Raw genomic sequence first — 8,727 nt, 5'->3', positions numbered from 1 at the left:
AATAAAAAAATGTTGATGTATTAATGTACTTTACAGCCCCTAAATGCAGAATGTTAATATTGCTTTTAAGTTTTAACTATAGCAGAATTGCAAATTGGACTAATCTAAAAAAGTAATGAAGACAGGAATTGACACCTTCATGTGAAACATTGGCATTCCTTGATCTCAGTTACGATGCAACTTACAATATCTCTTATTTTTCTAAGGATGTATTTTTCTTCTTCTAGTATCTAGAACCTAGCCCTTTTTGACTTAAATTTTCTTGAACAAAGCTGAACAAAATAAAAAAGGACAATTATAGTTGTAGGTTAGAATCCTTTGATCTTACACGTTTCAATAGTGTTTTTTAGTATTTCAAGAAATTAGTTCATGATTCTGGACTTGGATATACCCTATGTTAAAAAACAATTAACAACATTCACTGTAAAGTGAAAACTGAAAACTATATGGTCAATTACAATTCACTCCCTGCATCAAATCCGGTTCCTCGATAGTAGGTCCTTTATTGCCTTTTTTTCATACGATAAATATTAATTATTAATATTTTTTTTTCCTATAAGAAGAGTAAAAATATCACTATCTTTTTCTCCTCCTGATTTCTTTTTTCTTTTTTTTTTCGTTTAATTATTCAATCTACCTTATATCTTTCATGGTCTTTTCTAGTTACATCCTCCTTTACTTTTTAAGTGTTTTTTTTCCTAAACCAAAATGATCTTCTGACTCCATAATCCATAGTCATAGCCTTGTAGATTATTAGAATGTACAGAAGATGCAAGTAATTACGTAGTGATCAAAATATATAATTGATGTAGTGAATTAAAAACCACGGAATTATTAAAATACACATTACGAGAATTTGAGGAACATAACTAAAAATCCCAAACAAAACTACATTATTATTCTCATATGGTAGTATGCAATCCACCATTTCTTGTCACAAGCAAATATATCTAACATGATCAATTTATTTCACAACTTTCTAGTAGAACACACCTTCAACAAATTGACCAAAACATATATGAAGGCACACTTGGACAGAATAAAACCACTGTCTCCGCCAATGAGGATTGATCCAAAGGATTGTCACCAATACTATTTGTACCATGACATAGCATGAAGCAAAACTCCAATAGAAGGAAGTGAAATCAATTGCAGAGTCTTTTCCCTCTCCATCATGCAATAGAATTGGTGGTGGTGACAGCGGTGCTGGATTTCTTCTGTTACTGTTATTCCAAATAAGATATGGATTTCCTTTGCAGTTGTTCTCATCAAAGTTAGCAAACTCTCCCTGATCAGGTGCTTTGGCTGACAAATTGTTGTAGGAAACATTGAAGGAAGATAAAAAGTTCAAGTCCTGTAACTGAAGAGGGATTTGTCCACTCAGTTGTTATTTGAAAGATCTAAGCTCTCTATGTTTTTTAGATTGTTGAAGCTCTGCCGAATCAGTCCATGTAGAAGGTTATGAGATAAGTTGAGTGAAGGGAGGCCACAACATTTTTAAATAACATAATAGTAGTGAGTAGTTATTAAGAAAGAACGGTAGAAGTTTAAAAACTCATAAGGAATAAAATTGTCTAAAATTTGTAGAAATCAAAATAGAGTATTCCCTTTATTAATAGTATAGATAAATATAATGAGCTTGCAAATAATCCTGTCAAATGATATTAGCCTGGCTGCCAGGGGTTTTCATTCTACCATGTGAAATTAGTAAAAGGCTATCACAAATGTGAGAGTTGGGGCACTATGTGCTAATCAAGACATGAATGTTGAAAAAAGAGTTATTTTCACAAAATTTGAACAAGAATTTAATTTCAGTTTAATATATCCTCCACAAATAAGAACGTAACAGACTGTTAAGAGCAACACTTTTGATAAATAAGTTTAAAAAGTTTACATCAACATGAAGCTATTAAATTTAAAACTTGAATAGATCTGCGGAGTAATGGCGGATGCACCTTATTTGATGTGCGATCATTATTTCCATCAGATTTTTTTTATTTGTTAATATATATAAAAACAAAATTGCCCCATAAAAAATTATATAATGTCCCCCTTTGGAATTTTTTTTAATCCAAAGTCAAAACAAACATAACACATTCAATATCGAAACTATATGCTCAAATCATTTAGTTCAATTCTCATTATCATCACAGTAATAAAAACATCACACACCACATACAACACACCGTTTCATGTAATATTTAAAAAATAATCTAATAATTATTTAGATAAAAATTATCTAAACATATCTTTAACTAAAGAAAAAAAATAGATTAAATTATTTTAATATATTAGATTGTTATATTTTATTAAAAAGATATTAGTATAATAATATATTAGACTGGATAAAGATAATAAAAATAAGAGATAAAGAAAGATTGATTAAACAAATCATAAAAGATATAATTTAAATTACTTACAAGACTTATATAAGGATACATGATTCTTTTTCTTAGAATCACACAAATAAACCATCTTTCTTGACATTAGTTGGTTGTTCAAGGATAGAGAAGAAAGAAGAAAGCGAAAAAAAATTTGTTTAGGCAAAGATAACGAAGAACTCGAATTACTTGTTTCAAGAGGTGACATATCTTTTCAAAACTTTCTGGTATAATTCTTTTAGCCAGAGTTTTAAAACTTGGGTTGACCCAGCCTATTCGACCAGTCGAACTGCAACCCGACAGCTAAACTAGGTTTTGTCTTACATTCGATTGGGTGTGCTTTCAACCCAGAGCAACCTGGTCGGGTCTGCTGTCAAACCGCTGACCCATTGACCTGTAACGGGTCACTTATCCTTTTTTTTTTGTTACAACTTGAAACGGTGTCGTTTCAATTTCAAGCCATTTTAATTTTAGAAACTCTCCCGTGAGTGATCTTCCTTCCTCTCACAATCTCGCTCTACACCACCGCTCACATCCTCAGTGCCTCACATTCTACACCACCCTCAATGCCTCCCCTTGACCATAGAAAAAAGTTGAACTTGTTTAGGAACATATGTTGAACTTGAATTTATTTAAATATTTATTTATATTTGTGATCTTTGTTACTTGTTTGTTTGAACTTGGACAATGATGTTTTTTTTAACATTTTGGTATCTAATTGTTTATGTTATGGAATTATATTAATTTACGATGTTATTTTTAAATATTTTTTTGACAGGTATAAAATTTTTATATTTTTTAATTATAGACCGCGTCATGCGAGTCAATTAGTGACCTATCGATTTAACCACTGAACCAATGCCATGACCAAGTTAGTCACCGGTCCAAGTTTTAAAGCTATGCTTTTAGGAGTATTTTTTTACTGTGTTCTTGATATAAAAAATCAGGATAATGATCTTTTAGTGTTATTTATTTTAATGAAGAATGTTACATTTCACATACTAAATTTGTATTGACAATGAAAAGATCATAAAATATTTTTAAAGTATAAAAATGTGTAAAAGACAATTGTCATTTGTAGAAATTTAAGTACTTTTGATTTTTTTTATCATGATATTATATATTTTGTAGTATCTTGCGATATTTTATTTTTGTGAAAATATTAGAAATTATTTCTTGTCTCCACTCAAAAAAAATTTAGATTCGCCACTGCTGCCAAGGAGATGAAGTTAGAGTACTTGTTGCAGAAGTTGGAAAACTTTAATACATTCCTCAGAAAACTTCAATACAAAATCATACTGAGGAGATGAATCTATATTAATGTCACATGATTTTGTATGATTGATGCTTTCTGATTTTTGTTTTATATTTTTAAAATGAAAATATGACAAAGTTATTAGATTTAGAGAACATGTAATGTAATACCGAAAATTTGCTCCAAAAGTTGAGCAGGAAAAACAAGTAACGAAAATTACCAATGGTTTGCCTTCTGACGCGTCAATCAGATTCATAAGACTTAAATACTACAAATCACCATCACATTTGCATTACAAAATTTGCATTAGAAAATAATAACTTCAATAATGCAACCTTATTTAGGTCAATCTTGTGAAGCCAATTACATACATTGTCATGCTTCGGAAGCATACTATCGATACAAAATATGAGCAGTAAGACATCAGCAAACTATCAGAAGAAAAAAAACGAGGATGTCATTCACATGACAATAATAAAATTTCACATCCAGAAACTTTGAATTTGATCACCTCCTTACCGAACCAATAAAATATATTGAAGTGTACAATAGCTAATAAGAAGCCAGTGCATCTTATATGCGTGGTAAAACTGCAGAAGAAGTGTCTTCAACTAGACCGATTTACATTGGTCAGTGGCCGCCCTTAAAGGAAAAAAAAATGCTCTCATCCTTTAAACTGCCATTCACGACGGCACATGGGGCAATGCGCTTGTGATGTCTGAGAATGCACCCATTTCAGGATACAGTGCAAATGAAACGCATGATTGCATACACCCCAAACTGCAAGAAATAGAAGAATATAAGTTTTTACTCATTTCTGGTATAACGATTTACAGAATCCAGCAATTTGATAAGCAAATCCTGTTACCAAGAAAAAGACAGATTATCGATATATTAATTCAAGCATTTGTTGTTGTGTGGAGCATAAATTTATATCCTATAATGTCATCTTACTGCTTTCTTAAGAAGTTCTCAATCCAGTGAGACTCCTTGGGCATAAACCAGAAATACCAGCAACACACTAACACTCTTACACACTCCTCTACCATTGAGGGAAATTTGTGTGAATCTTATTAAATAACAAACGAAACTCACATGAATTTCACCTAATACTAGAGTGTTAGAAAGAGTATTACCAAAATACATAGCTAGCATTCTTTTAAAGGTTTAGAACAAGTCACCATATATGTCAGCAACAACAGTATCTTTGCAGCAGTACAACACATTCAAAGCAGGGGAACTATAGAACTTGGAACTTATATATTTTAGGTAAAGACTTTGAACTTACATATTATCATTATAAATGTGGAACTACAAGTGATAAAATTTAGAGGTAATTAGAAAATTGAGAGAGAGAGAGAGAGAGAAGACAGGGTGATTCAATGTCCTACATGTGGAGAGCCAAAAAATAACTTTTAAACAAAGCTTGGAAACTTCATTGATTCATTCACACCATGTTGATGGCTAGTTAAATAAGGTCCATATTGTGATATCAACCACTTAAAAACGGTTTTTGAGGCGCTACCTTAAGGCCTCACAATAGGACCACTATCCACACAAATTCATTTCAAATAAGAGAACAAATAAAATCACAAACATTTACACAATGTGTTGTTGACTTCACTACTACTTTACTGGAAAATTCCCAAAACACAATGATCAATCAAGAAATTTAACCAAGACAAATGGATTCAAGTAAAATAACAATGTCTATCGCCATGTAAAATTATCAGTAGCTTACTCAGCGGGCAGTCGTCTCCAGGAAGTTTACAGTCAGGACAACATCCATCAAAGGCCATCCTACAAATCCCACACGTTTCGTCCTGTGCATCCCAAGTCCAAGAAGCAATAGCATGCCATCTATATTTCACAAAAGGGAACCAAAAATTAGGATGTTCTTGGTTTAGTTACAAATGAATAGATAAAGAATTAAGGAGGCTGAAAATTCAGAATAAAAATTGGGTTAAATTCACCTAGCACAATAGAAATTTGGAGCAATTGAAATTGCAATGCAACTAACTCAACTTCACACCATATAACATAAATGTAATTTTCTACCAACTTTTTGTCTTCCTAGAAATTATTTACACTCCTAATTTTTCATCTTCTCTAACCTTAATTATTCAAAAGACACGGTAACATAAACATACGAGAGAAAGTTTCAGCAATGAATTATGTGAAAGACAAACTGAGCAGAACAAATTCATCACTGCATAAAAGCTATGTTGAGGATAAAAAAGAGAACTTACTCTGTTTATACGATCAGCAGATACCCAGACAGAGACCTTAGTCAAGAAAAACATTTTTTTATTTAATTTCTTTTCTGCAATGAAAATTTTGAAAAACATACAAAATCGAAGAAAAGACACAACCATCTATTGAAGTATAAAAGAGGAATTAAAGAATGGAATTGTGAGAAGGATACGCAAGATCTTCACTTTCATCTCCGATTCCGTGCTCAGCAGCAACAAAAATTGCGAATGGAAATTGAGGGTAGGGTTTATGTGAGCGCGAATTGGAGACGAAGATTTGAAATGGGGAAGGAGTGAGTGTAAATCTATGATGCGCCGTCAATTAACTTACGCCAGTTTTCAAACAATTTTTTTTTTCTTTTTGCTATTGCCATTGTCCTTTGGGGATCGATCTGCAAAACAGTGAAATTCATGGTTCCATATTCGAGGACTAATATGAAAATATTTAAAGAAGAGGTAAATCCCTCTTCTTCTAACAAGTATCAGTTCACTGATCCTGACCGTTTAATCTTTTACTAGTATGTATATCCAATGGTTTCTATATTAAATGGTTCATGCTGGACTACATTTTGCATGATAAAGCACACACTCAACAACTTCAATAAATATATATAACCCAAAAAACAAATATTTGGATCCAAAAGAAATTAAAATAACAAACAAATATTAGGAACTGTGGGCACACATGTACCTGTAGCAAATATATATATTTTTATAGGTAAATAATTAAAGATATATTATTAAATCAACTGAACCTCAGAATGTTCCGAAGCCATGCAACATCAAGGTAACAATTAGAAAAACAGCAACATCATCCTACAATTATAACCACCATACAATCCTTTATGTTATAATATTTGACTGGTTACTCAATCCATTTATCAAGGGTTAATTAAAACCTAGTATATACTCCGGCGTTGAACCATTCACTTCAAAAAAAACAAAAAGGATATATATATAGCTGGGATCGAACTAATTTCTAAATATTCATTTCTTTCGTTGAGGAAAATAAGCACTTATTTTGGTCAACCAAATCCCATAGAGTATTTTCAATGAGCTTTATATTTGAATTTTAACTAATTTAATTAATTTTCTCTGCAGTGACAAATTGTATTGATTTTCATAAGAGAAGTCCATTTAAGAAAATTGACATAAACCAGCTAGCAGGTTATTAGGGAAGTTATTTGGCGTACGTAAATATATATTGCATAGCTATGTGTATTCATGCACCGGAAATAATTGGATAACAAGTCAACTGCGGAAGCCAGAATTGACCGGAGATACTACCTATTTTTTAAATACGAGGAGACGTATGGGAAGAATTTAAGAAAGAATATAAAAAAAAAATTACCTATTTTTTATTTATTTAAATAGGTTAAGTTTTGAGATACTTAAATTCAAATTGAAGTGTAAATCAACTTATTCACTTTGTATATATTACCAGGGGAAGTGCCTCTCTATAGTTTTTGCTTTTAAATAAAACAAAAGAAAAGACTGAATGAAGGAAGAAGTTGAATAGAAATTAGGAAGGTGTGCAGTTAACTTTATAGTACGATACAATATTATATTAATTAATAATTTTTTTTTATATAAAATATGGATATATAAAACAATTCAATTATTAGTATAGCCCAGGATACTCTTAATGTAAACTCTCAATTTTTATACTAATATTTAATTTTATTAGATAAAAACTATATATACTAAAAGATGGTAATCCTTTTGCTATTTTTTTCTTTATTATTAGTAAATCTCTAAAATGACTCTTTTTTTTTTTTTGCAATGTTATGTTATACTGATATCGCCAAACAATAGTGAGTTTCTCATTTAAGTATAAACTATGGTTTTGTAACAGGATCTAATTGTTGCAGGAACTGATACAACTTCCTACACAATGGAATGGGCAATGGCTGAGCTAATCAACAACCCGGATACAATGTCAAAAGCCAAAATGGAGCTTGAGAAACCATTGGAATAGGAAATCTTATTGAGGAATCAGACATTGCAAGACTCCCATATTTGAGTGCAATAGTGAAAGAAACCTTGCGGATGCACCCAAGTGCCCCACTTTTGCTACCTCGAAAATTAAGCCAAGATAGATGTGGAGATCAATGGCTACACTATCCCACAGGGCGCACAAATCGTAATTAACAAATGGGCAATTGGAAGGAACTCAAACATATGGGAAAACCCTAATTTATTTTCACCCGAGAGATTTTTGGGGTTAGAAATTGATGTCAAAGGTCAACTAACACCGTTTGGTGGCGGGCGACGAATATGCCCTGGCTTGCCACTAGCTATGAGGATGTTGCATTTGATGCTGGGATCGTTAATCAACGCTTTTGATTGGAAATTTGAAAATGGTGTGAACCCAGATATCGACATGGGTCAACCCATGCGAGCTATTCCATTTAGAATAAACATGTAACATATATTTGATAGGGGTACATTTCTGCTGATAAAACCATACATTTATTCTTGGATTGCATTCACACACTGAACAATTAGTTAATTATGTTGTAATTTTCGTAAATATTGAGATGCATATATAGGTTGCATCTTGTACGATTAATTAGTTATATATATCTTTCATAGTTATAAAGGAAGAGTTCCTAATCCTTGCAGCGGAATAATAAATATTACTTTGCATTTATATTACAATAATCATAAATAAAAAAATTAGAATTATATATCCAAATGTGCGTCCTTACAACAACGGAATTTTTCTTTAATCGTACAAAAACTTTACACATATTCACATCAAGAACATTTTCTACTATTATCTCTTTAGTGAGTGAAACTTATAGAAAAGCAAACTTTTTTTTTTACTTTTCAAGTT

General features: G+C 31.5%; 1 long non-coding RNA gene across 1 annotated transcript; it reads right to left on the bottom strand.

Moving 5' to 3' along the window:
- Nucleotides 1–3,962: 3,962 nt before the first annotated feature.
- On the bottom strand, nucleotides 3,963–6,210 carry LOC100527706 (anaphase-promoting complex subunit 11; the record flags this gene model as incomplete). The annotated part of the gene is made up of 3 exons (XR_001384222.3): nucleotides 3,963–4,416; nucleotides 5,378–5,496; nucleotides 6,062–6,210. It is a non-coding gene; the product is annotated as an anaphase-promoting complex subunit 11 (long non-coding RNA).
- Between the last annotated feature and the right edge of the window lie 2,517 nt (nucleotides 6,211–8,727).

This window comes from Glycine max, chromosome 13 (genome assembly GCF_000004515.6).
Source record: "Glycine max cultivar Williams 82 chromosome 13, Glycine_max_v4.0, whole genome shotgun sequence".
Lineage (NCBI taxonomy): Eukaryota > Viridiplantae > Streptophyta > Magnoliopsida > Fabales > Fabaceae > Glycine > Glycine max.
This window is presented reverse-complemented; position numbering and strand designations above follow the sequence as displayed.